General features: G+C 40.8%; 1 protein-coding gene across 5 annotated transcripts in view; it reads left to right on the top strand.

Moving 5' to 3' along the window:
• The first annotated feature begins 998 nt into the window (after positions 1–998).
• The window catches only part of LOC148040533 (NAD(P)-binding Rossmann-fold superfamily protein), a 164743-nt gene continuing 145711 nt past the window's right edge, over positions 999–20030 (top strand). For 4 of the 5 annotated variants that reach the window (XM_087700505.1, XM_087700490.1, XM_087700481.1 and 1 more), the window contains exon 1: positions 999–1195. The gene's annotated coding sequence lies outside the window, so the exon portion shown is untranslated. Of the gene's footprint in view, positions 1196–1404; positions 1430–20030 lie in introns of those variants that run through there. The other variant, XM_087700497.1, reaches the window with a different exon arrangement.

Raw genomic sequence — 20030 nt, 5'->3', positions numbered from 1 at the left:
TAATATATAAATAAAAAACAATACTAATAACAATAATAATAAAATAATCATAATCATAATTACTAATAAATAAACTTAAACTATAACTATTAACTATTAATTAATTAATTAACTATTTCATTAGTTATCTAAATCTAAATAAAATAATACCACAATAAACTATAAGCTAACAATAAACTAATAAAACAATATCTAATCTTATCTTAATCTAATCTAAATAAAATAATACCACAATCAATTATAAACTAACAATAAACTAATAAACAATACAACAATAATGATCATCATCATCATCATTATATAAAATAATTAGATATTATTATTTAGATAGATATAAACTAATAATATCAATCTAACTAATAATAATAATATCTAAATAAAAAACAACAACAATAATAAAATAATCATAATCATAATAATAAAATAAACTTAAACTATAACTATTAATTAATTAACTATTAACTATTAACATCTATATAACTATTAACTATAACATTAATTAACTTTAACTATTAACATTAACTGAATATTAACTATTAATTAACTAATTAATGTGTGAGAGAGAGAGAGAGAGAGAGAGAGAGAGAGAGAGAGTTGCACCTTCTCAAGCTGTAGCGTGCTGAAACCTCCTCCAAGTGATGCATGAAGCTCTTTCTCCACCTGCATCTCGATCAATATGTATGAATATTAATCATCATGAGAGAGGGAGGACGTGAAGACGCGGGACATTAAAGCCAACTCAACCTCTCAACCATGCATGCATGCAATTTGAATTCAAATGGAGGTCTGGGAAAAAGAATAGGCTTGAGAGAATAAGAAAGAAATATATATCCATGGAAAAATATTTACAAGAGATTACTAAGTATTTTGTCATGTGAGAGCCATGTGTCTCTCTCCCTTTGAAGAGGACTCCTAAAAAGGTAAGCACGTCGAGTGTCCATATCGAATTGTTTAGTAAAAAGAAACTCAAAACCTAAACATTGGTGCCCGTGTCAACCTAGTTACCCAAGGGCCAAAGTTTTTGCGTATAACTCCCGAGTCCCAACTCCGAAAACGCAGATTGTTTCGCATGTGACATGCTTGTTATGTACCTTTCCAATTGGCCCTTCTTCCGATGATGACGAGGCAATTCATGTGCACCTGAGGAGCGAACCATCAAATCTGCAACAATCTGCACTCGATTGCTTGCTTCTTGGTAATTCTTCTCCTTCTCTTTTTTAATCTCGTTTAAGGTTCGGCATCAATATACAATTCCTTATTCATTGGATGTAGCTGTTGATTCATTATTAATGATGTTTTTGGAGGAAGAGAGAATCCCACTGCAGACACTTCAGCAGTAACCAGATACACAGGTCAAAGTCCCAGTACAGGCAAAGAGAAAAAAGACCGTGGCTCTAGCAGCACTATTGGTTAGCCATCACCTGTACAAGTGCGTGTAGTTTTGCGTTCAGTCCCCACATTTGGACTACAATTTATGCTTTTATCAGTTTACCCGCAAGAAGGTCCATCCAGGATCCTTCCGTGCATTTCTCTTGATCATGGATCAGGTCTTAGAGGGTGTATGCAACTTCTTGATTGTTAGAGAGCAATGTGGAGGCTCATTCTTTTGGCAGTTTAGGGCAAGTCAGTGAAGCTTACAACTTCCTTTCAGGTGAAGCTCAGAGTTTCTAAAAGAAAGAAGAAGCATCAACAGACATCGTGTTTACACTACAATAAAGTCGAGCATTTGGCTGATGACTGTTCAAAAAACGAGAATATGATCCATTCAATTTTCAGCTGATCAATTCACATCATTCCTTGGTGATTTTTATGTTTCTTCAAGTATGATGCTTGGCTATTGCAACATCCAAGATGATGGTTGACAGTTGATTTGCACAACTTGGGTGGTTTTGGAGTCCTGTCATAATTGATGTCAGGGCATCAAGCATTGGCCATGCTTCCCAACTCAAGATGAAGATGATGCTGAACAACGATGTCGAATGAAAATTGTAGGCTTCTAGAGGCTGAAGAAGCTGGCAACAGTAGAAGAAGCTGATGGAGAGGGCTGTAGCAGTGGAGATCACTAGCAGCCCAGGCAGCAGGGTTGGATCCTCTACGTGATGGTGATGAGGGTTGTAGTACTGGCAATAGCTGAGGCGTAAGGAGAGGTAAAGTGATGAAGGTAATGACGATGGGGGCTGTTTGCCTTTGCTTTGCCCCGTTGGCCCGTCACCCGCAGTCTACCTGGCCACCCTGTTACTCGTAACTTGTATCAGTCATAAAGACTGGTCGCCTGTTGGTTTTGGTTGCGCTGCACACAACCTCAACCTACCCCATCTTCCGTGTCGAGTGCTGCCTGTCGACTGTTGCCAGTCCTGCAACCTGACACACTTCTCAACTACTACCTGTCCCGTGACTTGGCACACTCTTGGGAAGCACGAATGCTGTAACCAATGCTGTGATACCAGTTTGTTGAGTGCGAGACTGGAATGAGCAGGGATAAAGCTGAGAGGTGAGAGAATCAAATGTGAGTGTACCGGTGTGTTGCATGGTACACAAAGAATAAAAATGTATTTATATCCTAGGGTACAAGTAAAGGGCGTGTTCACACTTGTAAGTTTATACACGGGATGAATGGGAGGTTACACCCAAAGGGGCTTTACACCCAACAAATTATTGGAGTCAAATGGGTCTTTAGGACCAAGTACCACAGTGATGGTATGTTGGATAAGCACAAGGCCCGCCTTGTTGCTAAAGGTTTTGCACAACGCGCAGGTATTGGTTTCCATGATACTTGTCCCTATAGATCGGATGGCTACTATTTGCACAGTTCTTGCCTTGGCTAGCCATAGGAGATGGTTGGTCTATTAATTGGATGTGAAATCTACCTTCTTAAATAGGGGATTGGAGAAGGAAATCTATGTTGAGCAGCCTCTAGACTGCAGTTCTTTTGATGATAAGGTGTACTGGTTGAGGAAGGCTCTCTATGGCCTTAAGTAGGCTCCCTGTGCTTGGAATGAGAAGATTGACTTGTTCCTCCAAGAGAAATTGGGGTATCGATGTTTCAAAGCGGACCCCCAGCTTTATGTTCACACCTCAGGTGATGGTCGTATGTTTGTTTGTCCTTTATGTGGATGATTTGATTGTGACAGGTGACCATACTCAGATGGTCGAGCAAACGAAGGCAGCACTTCATGAGAAGTTTAAGATGATGGATATGAGACTTCTTTACTTCTTTCTAGGTCATGAGATCTATTAGACTCCAAGGGGGATCTTTATTTTTCAGCAACAATATGTACATGAGCTCTTGACCATGTGTGAGATGGAGGGATGCAAGTCTCTTACGACTCTTATGGACCTGAATTGGAAGGCTACAACTCATTCCAATTCTCCTTTGGCGGATGCTATCCCTTATAGGCAGTTGGTTTGTTCCTTGATCTGGCTTCTTAATACTCGTGTTGATTTATGTTACGCTGTAGGTGTGCTGGCGGGGTTTATGAATGAACCCAAGATGGTGCATTGGCAGGCTGCTCAGAGGATTTTGTGGTTTCTATGGGGGACTCCCAATCTTGGGATCTATTATCCCACAAGTACAGGTAATGCAGACTTGGTACTTATAGGATGGAGTGATTTAGATTGGGATCATTGGAGGTCTACGATAGGTTATTGCTTTACCTTGGGTGTTGGTGTTGTTTCATGGAGCAGCAAGAAGCAATCCACGGTTGCCCTATCTTTGATTGAGGCAGAGTATTGGGTTGTATCTTTTACTACATGTGAGACAGTGTGGCTTTGTAGGCTCTTGGTAGAGCTTGGCTGCGCGCAGAGAGATTCTACTGTCCTTTAGTGCGACAATGAGAGTTGCATTGCCTTGGCCAAAAACCTTGTGTTTCATGCTCGGATGAAGCATATTGAGATCTAGTATCATTTCATTTGAGAGAAGATTCTGGTTGAGACTATTTTCATAGTCTACAAGCCGTCCACGCAGGTAGGCAGGCGACACGTGGCAGTTGATGTGGCAAGTTAGATAGCTGGACCAATTGGTTGCATTTAATGCAGTCGATCTCTTATTTTTGGCATTTTCTTGCTAGCCTATTTATAGGCATCAATCTTCGCAGTCTTGGTCAGTTGTGTGCTCCTAGTTTTTCAGGCTGTAGACTGTGGAGATTGCCCTCGGGGTTCACGAAGATTGAGATCTTCGAGGTAAAGGCATATGCAAACATTCTCTCTGCACCCGTGTATATTTTTGCATTCCTAGCATTCTTCATTGTAAATTTTCTGTGTTTCACAGTTTCTTTCTCTCTCTCTCTCTCTCCTCTCTTTGTTTACTCTTTGTCTTGGTCATTCACTTTCGCATTGCTTCACTTTGACAAATCCCAGCTCCAAGATTTGAACTTGCCAGATTTCGAGCGGCACGTCAGAGAAACCTCTCTTTGGAACCTATGTACTTGTATAACTGTATAGATGAGGTTCACCTACCCCATCTCACCACCCTCTCACACTCTCTCTTTGGCATTGAAGAGTTGTGAGGGATGACCCCATTACTTGTATGTTAGCAGATATGTTAGCTCATGCGTGAGTTTGAGCTATAGAGGCTTGGGCACATTATTCAGGTTATTTAGGCATTTTTAATTTTGCCATTTTATGGTCCTATTGGGCATTTATTGCTGGCCGACCTGACATATTTTATGGCATTATTTGTGCCAATTAATTTTGGGCCCCTTCTCCTCAGTTGGTCAGTTCACCACCTGGAGTTCTTGTGGAGAGAGGAGTCGGTGCGAGTGCCCACGCAGCCAACGACTCATTGTCACAGGAGCAAACTGTCAGAGTGAAGCAATGCGGAAGCGAATACCAAGACAAAGGGTGAACAGAGAGAGAGAGAGAGAGAGAGAGAGAGAGAGAGAGAGAGAGAGAGAGAGAGAGAGAGAGAGAGAGAGAGAGAGAGAGAGAGAAAGTGAAACACAGAAAATCTGCAGTGAAGAATGCTGTATAGGAATGCAGAAATATACACGGGTGCAGAGAGAATATCTGCATATGTCTCCACCTCAAAGATCTTAGTCTCCGTCAGCCTTGAGAGCAATCTCCATGGTCTGCAACCTGAAATCTGTGAAAAATAACTGAACTAGATTGCTGAAACCAGGGCCTATAAATAGGCTAGGAAAAACACAACAAATAATGCAGGTTGGCTGCATTAAATACAGCCAACTACTGTTTGACTGCTGTCCAACTGCTTGCATCACATCAGCTGCCATGTGGCACGCCTTGTGCACTTGTCGCCTTCTAACCAGGTGCTGTACCTGCTGTTTCTGTCCCGGGAAAGATCAGCTAACCAGCTCTAACACAAACAACCAAAATGCAGCTGCTGATCAGTGAAATGCAGGCAGCAGACACCACAACGCAGATTTGGAAGGGTCAGGAACAAGTCCCCAGCCTAGGCCCAAAAAACCGAAAACGAAAATGGCAGTCTACAAACGCTAAGGAAACAAGCCAGAAATGATTAGAAGATGGTCGGTTAGGCTGTAAATCAGTCGCAGCAATTAGAAACAGATCCAATCAGCAGCAGAAAAGCCAAAATTCAGGCCTGAAATAGTGTAAAACAACAACAAGAACAATGATCCTGAAATCTAATACCATGTTAGAAGTGGATGCAGTGATGGAAGCGTGGAAAACTGCTGAACACGAGACAAAGGAAAGAGAAACATTGCAAAAGAAAAGAACTCAGAAGCAAAGAGATACTCTGGAAATGGAATCTATATACCAATATATGAGATAGTATAGAACCAATGTGAGTCACCAGCTATGAATGTATACTGGCACTTGCTCCCCTCCCTCCACTAGAACTAATTAGGTGATGAATGATCAATGAATGTGGAGGAGAAGCCTGAATAAATAGGCAAAAATAATGCCATAAATGGCAACAGGTCGATCAGCATTTAATGCTAGTTGGCCAATATAAAAGGTTAAAATGACCATCATAAAATTCCTAAATAATCTAGGAAATGTCCTAGTGCCCTAGCCCACTAACATGCACAGACTCAACCATGAACTGACATATCTGCTAACAAATCCCGCATGAACTGACATATTTGCTAACAAATCCCGCATGGCCTGTTGGTACCAATGAGGTAATAGGTCTCGTGGAGAGGACAAGTGTGCTGAAGTTTTTACAAGTGGGTCAGAAGTGGGTAGCAGACCTGGCTCAGATGGCACTATCTTTGATATAGTAGGCAGAGGAATCGGCTCAAAGTCCTGTGCAGTGGGTTGTACAATATCCTTTTCATAAAAAACATCTCTCCTCCGAATAGTCACTTTATTTGTTCAAGGATTGAACAAGCGATAGGCTTTCGCCTTGGAGAAACATTCAATAAAAATTACGAGATTAGTTGGGGAGTGAGCTTATCTATCTTATCATCAGAGTGTGCATATAAGCACGGCATACGAAGACTGTGAAGTGGTAAATCACTGGCTAAATATCAAAAAATGCCTCGAAGGGGGTCTTTTGAGAAACCACTGTACTCGGGCATTGGTTCAGGATGTACACTGAAAGTTCTAACAGTCTTGACCCAAAGGCACTCGTGGAGCTTGTGTAAACGCCCCGAACAATGTAGTATGCTTAACAATTATGATATTCACTTGTTTTCAAGATTTAATATAAAAGAGAATGAACACTTAAAGCTGAAAATAAAAATTACTCACAAAATTACAGCCATGAAAATGTAAAAGTAATGGAGACAAGATTGAGGGTTGAAGATGGGCAACAAACTCCCCCCCCCGAAGGAATGTATTTTTGCTCAACCCAAGTCCCTTAGGGAAGAGCTCTGTTACAATTAACCTGAGAGTGAGAAGAAGTAATTCTCACTCTCACAAGATCATGCAAAGATGTACAAACACACACGCATTATCTATTATGCAATGATAAGAACTGATTTCTTTACAGTATGAGAGAAGAAAAAAGGGAAATCGGCCTTCTCTATCGTTGAACAGTAGTACATGGATAGGGCTTGCTTCTTGTTGCTAAAATGGAAGAAAGAGCTTGAAAAGGAGATGCTGTAATGAATTTACAGGCTTGCTGTCCTGTAAAACAGCAGTGATAGAAGAGGAAATATGGAGGAATTTGATAATGGAGAAGTGGGGGATGATGATGGGGATGGATGGGGCCAGTTTCTGGCTATGTGTGGGTGCTGTACATGAGTTTACAGCAAAGAAAAATGATGTTGAATGAAGAAAAACGAGCTCTTATTTATAGGAGAGGGAAGAGCCAGTACAAAAGGGGAAAGTGGAGTAGCACAAGACAAGTGTCCAGCCACATGTCATGAGATTTGACAAGTGGTGGGATACTTGGAAACTTGTGTGACAAGTATCTTGACACTTGTCTCTTCTCTATGGCCTTCCTTTTTGGGTTGAGTATTGTCAAGAATAGAAACAACCAAATTTAGTAAGCATAGTCAGAGTACAGAACTTACTATTTTTAGAATGACATCCCTATTTTTTAGGACTAGTATTTTTAGGCTAATTCGAGGCTCCTAAAATTTAGGGACCTTCTAAATTTTAGGGATCTTCTAAAATTTAGGGACCCCCCCAATATGGATGTCATATGAAAGCTTTTTCCGTGTACATCGCAAAAACGGTATCCGAATCTTCATGTGGCTTTCCTATGCAAAGAAATGTGCATTTCAAGCTTTCAGCCCACACATGCACATTATACAAGCATTTCATGATCATGCCATCTTGTTGATTGTAACTGTCTGTTCTGGTGGATCTAGCCCACACTTCAAGGCATCAATCCTTTCTGTGTGCGAGTCTAACCCTGATATGCGTGAGTTCTAGTCACAGGCGCCCAATCGGGCCATATAGGTGGAAGTGTGAACTATCTTTTCTCTAATCCACCGCGTGGGTCCACCATAACCTGTGACCACTCTTCAGTGGCCAGGTCCAATGCACTTTTCTTTATATCTAATTAGTACAAAGGAAATAAATTTAATAAATCATTATATAGACAAATTAATGAAAAAGGATACAAATTCTGTTTCTATAGAGTTGTGACAGCCCTCTGGCTTTTATTCAGCTGTCCTCAGCTGAAAAGCTTCTTGATATTGCTGTAGAATATTTGGGTAATCCTTCATGAATTTTTTATCTACCCACTGTGCATCTGTTGTGGGTAGATTCTTGAATTTTAGTAAGAATTTTCGTGTCACAAGGCCACTTCTCGTGGTTCGATCCTTGAGAAACAAAATCTTTTCAGGTTCCAAGAGTTGCTCTGTTTCTTCAACTTCTGGGGGATCTTTAGTAATGGGTTCCTTTGGTTCTGGTCCTATGTAAGGTTTTAGCAAACTTACATGAAAAGCATTGTGTATTTTCCAATGAGTAGGAAGCTCAAGTCGATAAGAAACTTCATTTATTTTCTCAATCACTTTGAAGGGTCCAAAGTATTTACTGGAGAGCTTTGGAAAAGATGAATTTTGACCAGAACCTTGTTTGAGCCTGCTTTTATCAAACTTTAGCAAGACATATTGACATTTTTCAAAAGCCAAAGGTCTTCTTCGTTTATTTGCTTGCTTCTTTTGTCGCTCTTGGGCAACTTTGATAGTGGCTCGAACTTGATCCATTGCGGTTTTTAAATCTGAAGCAAACTCATCAGCAGCAAAAATCTTATCTTTAGTGCGAATAATTGGAGGAGGAATCACTTTACCCTGGACTATTTCATTTGGAGCTTTCCCTGTGGATGAGTGCACTGTATTGTTGTAAACTAACTCCAATAATGGAAGATATTTCTCCCATTGTGACTTATGTTCACTAACATAATCTTTCAACATATCCAAAAGAGTGAGATTCATCACCTCTGTTTGGCCGTCAGTTTGAGGATGAAAAGCTGAGGATAACTTTAAAGTGGTTTCCAAATTCTCAAATAAAGCACGCCAAAAGTTACTTGTGAATTTGGAGTCTCTATCTGAAATGATCTCAAAAGGCATATCATGTAATCTGAAGATATGTTGAATGAAAAGTCTTGCAGCTTGTGCGGATTTCAATGTTTTATGACATGGAATAAAATGTGATTGTTTGTTGAATCTATCAATTATGACCCAAATCATATCATGACCTTGAGGTGTTCTTGGAATACCTGAGATGAAATCCATTGTGATAGATTCCCATGGATCTTTGGACACTGGAAGAGGTTGCAACAATCCTGGAATCTTCTGCCTATCATATTTGGATTTTTGGCATACCAGACAAGCCTCAATGAAGTTATGTGTATCTCTTCGTAATGTTGGGCAATAAAAGTAGCGCTCAATTGCACTTAGAGTGGCTGCCCTCCCTCTATGCCCTGCATAAGGGGGTTCATGACTTTCTTTAAGCACCTTTTGTCGAACAGGAAGAGTGACACAAAGGTGATTGTTCATGAGAAGGTAACCGTCTTTGATGGAATAATCTGGATGAGAACCTCCTTGCTGTAAATTTGACCAAATTGCTGCAAAATTAGTATTTTCATCATAAGTATGCTTCATCGTTTGAAAATCTTCATGATGAGCCACTGTAATAGTTGCAATGCGAGGCACTCTAGAAAGTGCATCAGCAACTACATTTTGTTTCCTTGGAGTGTACATAATTTGAAAATGAAACATAGACAATAAATTTTTCCATCTTGCATGTTTCTTCTGCAAATGCTTTTGAGTCTTAAAATACTTCAAGCTTTGATGATCAGTTTTAATAAGGAATTCATTGCCTAAAGATAATGTTTCTATATTTTTAAAGTATGAACCACTGCTAAGAGCTCCTTTTCTCAAATGTCATATCTTTTTTCCACATCATTTAGACGGCGGCTTTCAAAGGCTACGGCATGGCCTTCTTGATTTAGCACTGCACCAATACAATCACGCAAGCATCTGCTTCCACCATAAATGGTTTTACCATATCTGGAATGATAAGAAGAGGTCCAGAAGTAAGAGCTGTTTTCAGCCTTGTGAAGGCTGCCTTCTCTTTTTCCTTCCATTGGAAAGAGATCTTCTTCTTTGTAAGGTCATGAAGTGGAGAAGCCATATGTGCAAAATGCTTGATGAAGCGGCGGTAATAAGAGCATAAGCCAAGAAATGATCGCACCTCATGTACATCATGAAGATGAGGCTATTCTTGGATTATCTTGATCTTTTCAGGATCCATCTGAATCCCTTCAGAAGAGATGACATGCCCAAGGTAATTTATTTTATGCATGAAAAATTCACTCTTTTTACCATTTATCAAGAGTTGATTTTGTTGTAGTAATTGTAGAACAATTTCCAAGTGTTGATGATGCTCCTCTTCATTCTTGCTAAAGACAAGAATATCATCAAAGAAAGTATCGACATATTGTCGATGCTCTCTAAAGATGCGCTCCATCATTCGATTAAAGGTGGCTGGTGCATTGGTTAATTCGAAAGGAACCACTAAGAATTCATAAAGACCGTATGAAGTGCGGAAAGCAGTTTTGTGTACATCTTGTGGTATTACCCTAATTTGATGATAACCACGCTTTAGATCAATGCGGCTGAAAACCTTTGAGCCTCCTAGACGATCCAAAATGTCGTCAATTCTGGGAATAGGAAACCGATTCTTCATAGTGATTTTGTTGAGGGCTCGATAATCAATGCACATCCTGAATGTGCCATCTTTCTTTTGAACAAGAAGAACCGATGAATAAAATGGTGAGCTACTTGGCCTAATTAGCCCACGGTTGAGTAGGTCTTCGACTTGCTTTCTGATTTCTTCTTGTTGAGGACGGCTCACACGGTATGGTCCTATATTAGGAGGAGAACTGCCCGGGATAATATCAATATGATGGTCTTCTGGCCTTTCTGGGGAAAGCTGATAAGGAAGATCTTCCAAAAAACAATCTTTATACTTTTCCAAGAGCTGAAGTCGCTCATAGGTATGGTGTCTCCAGAAACTCCAGCTTGGATCTCGTACTTCTTGCCTTTGTTGGTGAGTTCTATCTTCTTTTTCTGAGAGAAGATGGTTGAATCTACTCTATGATTCCAGGGCATGCCAAGAATCACATCGCAACCATCAAGGTCTCCGATACAGAAGGTATCTTCGTCACTGTAGCCTTGAATTTGAAACTTGAGCTTGCCAATGTAGGGTATCACAGTCTTCATTGTGTCACCTTCATTAGCATTTAAAGCTTGGCGAACTTTTGCCGGAGTGTCCATCTCTTCATTTTTTAAATCCAAGCTCTTTAGCTAATTGCAAGGAAATGATATTTTCATTCGCCCCAAGATCTATCAAGAATAGTGCTTGCTTACCTTGCAACTGTCCCCAAGCTTTTAATAATTTGCGTGTCTCTGGAGTGTGAGTTGTGTTTGCAACTACATCACTGATAGCATTGATTTTCACTGGCGACTTAGGCTTGTTGTCAGAAACCTTGCTTTGTCCCTTGTTTGGACATTGCTTCGCTATGTGGCCTGTTTGTCCACATTTAAAGCACTTCCCTTCTTTCATGAAGCGTTGCTTTTCTTCTTCGGAAAGTTGCTTTGCTTGTGGGTATAGATTGGAGCGAAATTGAGGAGCATTAGGAGGTGCATAGGGCTTCATCTTCTTTTGATTTGATTGCTCCTTTTGCCGCTGTTTTTGTCCTTCATTTGGGGCTGAATACTCCTCATCATCAGCTACTCTCTTCTTATCATTCTTTTGGAATGATTTGTTGCCATTGTGCTCCATTTCCCATGTCTCAGCATGGTCAATGAGTTCCCTGAGATTGATCTTCTTTTCAAGTTGAGATAGTGACTTAGTCTTCTTCTTCTTCTTATGCCTTCGTCCATGCTCGGATCTTGAGGTTGAAGATGATGAAGTGCTTGATGGGGATGAAGATGGAGACGAGGGTGAAGAATGTTGACTCCTTTGATGATGATGAGGTCTTCCACGAGAAGGGTGTGACTCTTCGTTACTAGAAGAGGATCCATCAGAATAGGCGCCAGATGACTTTGAAGAAGAGAATGAGCTTCGACGCGATCTCTTTCTTTGTCTTGAAGTAGAATGGGACTGCCTCTTAGAAGTAGTTGGACTTCTTGATCGGTTCCTTTCATTGGTATGGCTTTGTCTCCTTGAAGTAGATGGGCTTCTTTCCTTGAATTCTTTGGGATTCTCAACTTTTTCTAGTTTGAGAAGTTGGTCATGAATTTGCTGATTCTCCTCTCTAAGACTTTGAATGGCTTGAAGGATAGGACTTGACTGATCCATTGAGACTCTTAAGAAAAAAAAATATGCTCAAGCACTCAATGCAAGGGCTGAAAACAAACAAACTTATAATTGTAAGCACTACCAGTGTTGGGGTGAGGACCGAGCCAAAGCTCTGATACCACTGTAAACGCCCCGAACAACGTAGTATGCTTAACAATTATGATATTCGCTTGTTTTCGAGATTTAATATAAAAGAGAATGAACACTTAAAGTTGAAAATAAAAATTACTCACAAAATTACAGCCATGAAAATGTAAAAGTAATGGAGACAAGATTGAGGGTTGAAGATGGGCAACAAAACCCCCATCCCCCCGAAGGAATGTATTTCTGCTCAACCCAGGTCCCTTAGGGAAGATCTCAGTTACAATCAACCTGAGAGTGAGAAGAAGTAATTCTCACTCTCACAAGATCATGCAAAGATGTACAAACACACACGCATTATCTATTATGCAATGATAATAACTGATTTCTTTACAGTATGAGAGAAGAAAAAGGGGAAATCAGCCTTCTCCATCGTTGAACAGTAGTACATGGATAGGGCTTGCTTCTTGTTGCTAAAATGGAAGAAAGAGCTTGAAAAGGAGATGCTGTAATGAATTTACAGATTTGCTGTCCTGTAAAACAGCAGTGATAGAAGAGGGAATATGGAGGAATTTGATAATGGAGAAGTGGGGGATGATGATGGGGATGGATGGGACTAGTTTCTGGCTATCTGTGGGTGCTGTACATGAGTTTACAGCAAAGAAAAATGATGTTGAATGAAGAAAAACGAGCTCTTATTTATAGGAGAGGGAAGAGCCGGTACAAAAGGGGAAAGTGGAGTAGCACAAGACAAGTGTCCAGCCACATGTCGTGAGATGTGACAAGTGGTGGGATACTTGGAAACTTGTGTGACAAGTGTCTTGACACTTGTCTCTTCTCTATGGCCTTCCTTTTTGGGTTGAGTATTGTCAAGAATAGAAACAACCAAATTTAGTAAGCACAGTCAGAGTACAAAACTTACTATTTTTAGAATGACATCCCTATTTTTTAGGACTAGCATTTTTAGGCTAATTCGAGGCTCCTAAAATTTAGGAGGTCCTAAATTTTAGGGATCTCCTAAAATTTAGGGACCCCCCAGTATGGGTGTCATATGAAAGCTTTTTCCGTGTACATCGCAAAAATGGTATCCGAATCTTCATGTGGCTTTCCTATGCAAAGAAATGTGCATTTCAAGATTTCAGCCCACACATGCACATTATACAAGCATTTCATGATCATGCCATCTTGTTGATTATAACTGTCTGTTCTGGTGGATCTAGCCCACACTTCAAGGCATCAATCCTTTCTGTGTGCAAGTCTAACCCTGATATGCGTGAGTTCTAGTCACAGGCGCCCAATCGGGCCATATAGGTGGAAGTGTGAACTATCTTTTCTCTAACCCACCACGTGGGTCCACCATAACCTGTGACCACTCATCAGTGGCCAGGTCCAATGCACTTTTCTTTATATCTAATTAGTGCAAAGGAAATAAATTTAATAAATCATTATATAGACAAATTAATGAAAAAGGATACAAATTCTGTTTCTATAGAGTTGTGATAGCTTGCTGTGAGGACCATAGAGCATGCCATGTTCATCATATGTCGGCTTCTATGCTCTATGACTTCATTTTGAGAGGGGGAGTTGATAGAGGTGAGTTGGTGAGAAATGCTGTGCTTCTATAGAAACTTGGTGAGGTTGTGGGAGATAAACTCATTGTTACTATCACTCCTCATACAACCTACATGACAACCCATTTGGTTATGCACTAGAAGCACCCATGATGAGAAGTATATGAATTTGTCAAATTTGTGATTTAGAAAATACATCCACATGTATCTTGAAAAATCATCCACTATAAAAAAGAAATATAGTGTGCCATTAAGTGCGGCAATGTATTTTGGCCCACAAAGATCAACATGAATCAATTTCAAGGGCGTCTCAACTTGATGTATAGTCTACTAAGGGAATGGAGTGCCGTGCTCTTTTTTGAGTTGATAGGCTTGACAGACATCTTTGGATAGTTTCAGGCAAGGAAGGCTCTCAACCATCTGATGGTGTGACAACTCATAAAGAGAATTATACTCGATATGTGTGAGGTGATAATGCCAAAGAAGTTCATTGTTTGTAAGCTCTTGTATGGTTGCTAAAGCCTGGAAGCGGTGAAACTCTTAAGCCCTTAGTTGTCGAATGGGAAAAAAATTGAGTCATCATATAGAGGTCAGTAGGCAATACCTTGCTTAGCGAGCAATCACTAAACTAGTTTGAGAGTCTATGATCTCGAGTGTGATCACAGCAAAGAAAACAACTCATCCGAACGAGCCAAGTTGTGGAACAGATAAAAGGTTCACCCCAAGCTAGGGGATGTAATACATATCATCTAGGGAAGAGAGATCTTGGCCCTAGCTAGTATCAAACTTGGTGCGACCTAGTCCATGGATCTTGACCAAGGAGTTATTCCCATGCCAAACATATCTGGTTACAGGGGTTGGGGAGACAAAAATGTCTTGGATGGGGATCATATGATGGTAGCTCTATTATCCACAATTCAAATAGGAGAAGATGTGCTCGTTGGGTAGAGTGGGTCTCTACGATCGCCTTGTTAGATGGTAACTTGCAAATATGGACCAAGCTTATATCCTTTGATGTCTCTATAGAGATGAGGTGGGCCTTAGGTCTAGCAAACTAGTTAGACATGCCCTTTGGAGTTGAGAAGGTAAGTGGAGTTGAGAACGAAATTGGTTGTGATCGCTGAGTAGTGGCAGTGCGGGTTTGGCCTCGCCACTACCTCTGATTTTGATTGCCACCACCTTACCTTCTTGTTGGGGTTTATCCAATTGAGGGGTAGGGGTTTGAGTTTTAGTTTGGGTTGGCATCTCTTGCCTTTGATTGACACTCATCGTCAAGGTGGCTAGTATTTCGACAGTGTTCTCAATATCTATTTTTCTTAGGTACATTTTGCCACCCAAGTATAAAGGAGGTCTAGGAGTTCCTCTTTGAGTTTGAGTTTGAGTTTGATTTTTGGTTTTGGTTTTGATTTTTCTCTCCTTTTTTTGTTGCCCTTTTGAGAAAAAGTAATGAGAACCCCCTCTAAAAAGAATGTACTATAAAATTGATTGAATAAGTGAGCATAACGTAGTAGTTGGCACTCAAATTCATAGAACGTAGGCATGGTGGGTTGTTAGATCACTTGTTGCACAAAGTGCAAGTATTTTCTAGGCAACTTGTTCATGAACAAGGTGACTTTGTCATCAGGGCCCATAGTGGAAAATTCAGCAAGAAGCTGCCAATACTCAATCAAGTTGACCCGAATGTCATCCCAGTTGGTGATTTTGAAGTTTTGAAGCTCATGATCAAGGTTTAACGACAAATTCTATTGTGAGCTACATACAGTTAGTCAAGTGATCTCACCTTTGATGCTAGGTCAAAGTGCTATAGCGGAGGTATTTTTGGTCTTTCATGAGCGGACAACCTCTAGTGGAACAAGGTGAGGGTTTGGTTGGGGTTCTAGCCCCGGGACAAGGTCCCACAAGTTTTGAGAATCTAGAATATGTCTCATTAGTTTTGACCAAGTGGTATAGTTAGATATGTTAAAATGAGTCTTGTTAGCGAAAGCATGCTTTGCTAATGAGGAGGAAGGATTATGAGGTGTCCGGAAAGAGGGATAAGGTAGGAAGTAGGGATAGGGTGGGTAGATAAAAATAGGCTGAGGGGGACCCATAGGTACCTATGGAGGAGGTACAGGGACTTTAAAGCTTTGCCTAATTGTCGGCTTAGGCACAGTGGAATAACTAGATTGTCCACTAGGAATTGCCATGCTAGGGAACCGTAGAAACAACTGGTCTACACCTAGGAAAGCTTGGGTAGGTACCCCATTCTGTGAATATCCTTAAGGTGGGTAAGGTGGGGACAAACCTCTCCCATAGGTGCAGAGAACCACCCAGATATATGGGTGTAGCCATCCTAAAGGTAGTACCTATGTTTAAAGAACCCCTTGGAGATGTGACATATAATGTTTGAAAGGGAAAACTAAATTGTGTGAATGGTAAGGGAGACACAGGAGAAGAAGTGGGTGAGATGGTTGGTGGGTTTTGAAATTGAAGTGTGAATGATGTAGATGTGGATTCATTTAATTGATTTTGTTGATTTAATGATGGAAATTGAAATGAAGACGAAAATGTGGAATGCAATGAAAATGAAACACCAAAATCATTCTAATTATGAGAAGCTTCAAAGAAGGGAAAAATGGAAAAAGAATTATTTGACTTTTTGGTGTGTTAAAAGATAAGAATCGATCCTCTAGAGAATCTTCATGGTCAACAAATTGAAATCTATCTTCCTCATGATCTTTATAAAAATGTTACAAAGGAGTAGAAATAATGGAACAAGAAGGAACATAAGTTTGAAACTTGTGTACCTTGAATCGGAGTGGATGGAGGAGTCTGAAAAAAAGAAACATACTGTGGATCTCTTTCTCTAATAAGGGGCCCATCCTTGATGGAGGTCTTGATAGCCTTGCAACATCATTAGATTTATGTGCAACATCTGTATATAGAGAATCATAAATACCTTCGTTGAGTAGCTATTCTCAAAGTGTAATTCTTCTGTCAAGCTCTTTGATCTTCTTTGCTCTATGAGCAATAATTAGCTTAAGATCCTTGTTGGTAATAGGATATGGTCTAGTTACTCTTGGGTAGTTAGAAGTATCTCCACACTTGTCGGAACCTTGCAGGGTAGGTTGTAGAACAGACTCTTGCTTCTTTCTCAATATAGATTGCTTTGGAGATAGAGCTAATGTGAAAGTGTCCAATGTTTTCTTCCCTCTATTGTTCTTGTTTTTGAAGGACTTTCCAGTTAAAGGTCTAGGTTTCTTCAATGAGTACCTAGCTTTGATACCATGTAAAGAAATGCTCAACTACAGAATATAAGCACAATTGTATAACAACAATTATGTTTGTCATGCCTTGTCATCTCCTGCATGTGAGCCTCAGTCTGAGTCAAAGACGAGGACTTTAGGGGCTCCGACCTGTCTATCACTTGTTTTGATGGAGGAGATAGCTCATTCTAGAGCACTTTGTTTATTGTATTTCAGTGCATTTGCTTCTCCAATTAGGATTTTGTGTGCATTTCCGGGGGTAGCTTTTGCATTCTTTAGCTTGTCTCACTTGCCAGACAATGTCTACACTTTTCGGGATTTTTCTGAGTAATTTTGGCATTTTTTACCAGCATTAAATCTTGGTCATAGATTTTTGGTCGCAAATTTCAAGTCAGCCAATTTGTGGGATTTTTGGCTATTCATAGCCATTTTCCACTTGGCAATCAGTTAGATTATCATCTTTCCTCCTTCCTTGGCAGGTGCACACTTCTCCGTCATCTTCCTTCGTCTTTGGTGCTGCTGTCATCATCAGCTTGATCTGGTGTCCTCATTGACACAGTGGGCTACATGTAGGGACTGATTAGTCCTCCAGTATTCAACATTTTTTCCTTGTTCAGTGTAGGTTTCTTTTTTTCTTCTCTTGCAGATTGTCTCTCTCTTCCTTTGTGTTCGAGTTCCTTCCTCTGTTGCACATTGTCACATGGTATCAGAGCATGGTATCTGAGAGCGACAGAGAGTTCGCGAGGCCATCCACATCTGCATTTGCTGAAAACGCAAGTTCCTAGTAGCTGACGACTGCATCTAGTGCTTAGGCGTCATTATCTGGAGCCTATTTGGTGGAGGTGACTGTCTGTTGGCCAAATGACTACTTTCTGTAGTCAAACACAACCTTTCAGGAGCAAGCGACGATATTCACATCAACGTTTTGGTGCTTTTGCATTCTTTGTGAGTAGTTGGCAGTATTTTCTCCCTTATGTAGACCTTCTACATCGAGATCTCACGAATAGGTCCAAATAGAATAGTAGCACTTGTTGGAGGATTGTAAACTGAACTATACATGATGCATAAGTACTCCTCAAACTCTTCATCTGTAAGGTGACCAAAATGAGAAGAAGAAGATGGTAAAGGTGAAGGTGTCTTCCTCCTCCTCGAGACCATAATGCCTTCTAAGAGCCTCCAATGATGGAGAAGCCTGATAGGGTGTCATAGGATCGGAAGAAGAAGGGGCTTGAGACATTATGAGTCACAATTGAGTCACGTGTGGGTCTCACACAAAGACTATTCTCCAAAATTGCTGCAGGATACTCTTTAGAAGAGCACCAGATCTGATACCATGTGAAGATATGCTAGGGTTTGCATTGAGGAAACACAACATGTATGACCAAGAGTGAAACACAAAGACTCGGACAGAAACAAGGAAAAACTCAAACCCTTAACGCAACACACAAAACACGAAAACTCAAAACTTAAACACAGAGATAAACACAGAGAGAAGAAAGTATGAAGTAAATGAATGTTGTAAGTGAATGTAAGAGTGTACAAAATGCCCAAGGGCAGAGCAATGCAGTGTTGGAGAGTGATGGCCACTGGAGATGGATCCCAAGTATTGTAAGCTCTAGTTAGAGAGATAAGAGAGTGCTGAATAATGAAGGGCAACAGGCTGGTCACCAAAACACAACAGTTGAATGCTGAAATCTAGTAAACGTAGCAGTGTACCACCAGAGGAAAGCTGAAAACTGATCACGTGAGGCAGAAGGTGACAATGAGAGAGGTGTTTGCTGATGTAGATGGCTTGCTGGACAGGAAAAACATAGCAATCATTTAGTGGGAGAGATGGCAATAGCCTGTCGCCTAGCACTTGATGCTAAAAGCGTAGGTTGATCAGGTCCTATGATGACGCAGCAAATGGAGACCTCCAAACAGCAAGGCAATGGCTGACAACAAGCCTCGCAGGGTTGAATAGTGATGGGTTGCAGATGTAGGTGGCTGATGACTGAAATTTGCACAGTAGAGTGAGAAACCTGCACCAAAGGGTGAGGGTGAATGGTGGGTAGCATCTCTATTTATAGATGTTGAAGGGTGCCCCAAAAATTAGGATTTTGGGGGACTATCGAAACTCTCTCAAACCACGCACCAAATTTGCATTTTTCATTTATTAAGTGTGTTTTGGGGCTGTTAAAAAATGCTAATTAGCTGTAAAGCATGTTTTAGCTCAACAGTGGAGTGGATCTAATGATAGGACCTTGGGCCTTGTCATGACACATTGCTTGCAAAATCTTATTCTTTTTAGGGAGTTTTTGTGAGATAGGTCCAAATTCTTTGTTCTTGTCAAAAGAATGGGTCTCACCCTGTTAGGAAATGCCTTCCTGTCTTCAAAGTTATTGCAATCTTCAGATTTTCCCTTCAAAGACGAGGATACCAGAGTCTGTTTTAAGGTGGAGAATGTGGGGGAGGACTTGGGAAGAAGAATCTGATGAATGGATGTTGTAATGAAATGAATGAAGAAGGATCTAAAGATGTGGAAGCTTTCTCTCTCGTGGGAGCTAGCTGAGGGAGAGTGCCAGAGAGTCATCCCCTAGGAATGGATCCCAGGCGCAGCAAACCATCAGTGTTAGAGAAGAAAGCTGATGCAGAGGACTGAAGACATGAGGGCAGTAGGTTGGATGTTGACATGCAGCAGTGTCAGGGCTGAGGATGATGAAACACAGTAGTGTGTCCCCTAGGGACAGTCTTTGATGGCGTGTAGAAACTGGCAGCCAAAATGCAGCCTTGAGAGGCTGGAGATGCCTGGCAATAGGAGCAACAGTTGAAGGAGATGAAGGAGAGGGCAGATGACTAGGTGGCAGCACCTGAAGGTTGGTGACAGCAGGTACAGTAGAAAATGCAGACTGACAGCCCCTATAGGTGAGTAGACAGCAGGGCAGCAGCAGGCTTAACAAGGCGGCAGCCT

Source organism: Lygodium microphyllum, chromosome 2 (assembly GCF_053477565.2).
Source record: "Lygodium microphyllum isolate KBCC chromosome 2, Lygodium_microphyllum_v1.1.10, whole genome shotgun sequence".
Classification (NCBI taxonomy): domain Eukaryota; kingdom Viridiplantae; phylum Streptophyta; class Polypodiopsida; order Schizaeales; family Lygodiaceae; genus Lygodium; species Lygodium microphyllum.
Note: the sequence above shows the minus strand (reverse complement) of the source record. Positions and strands in the feature narration are given on the sequence as shown.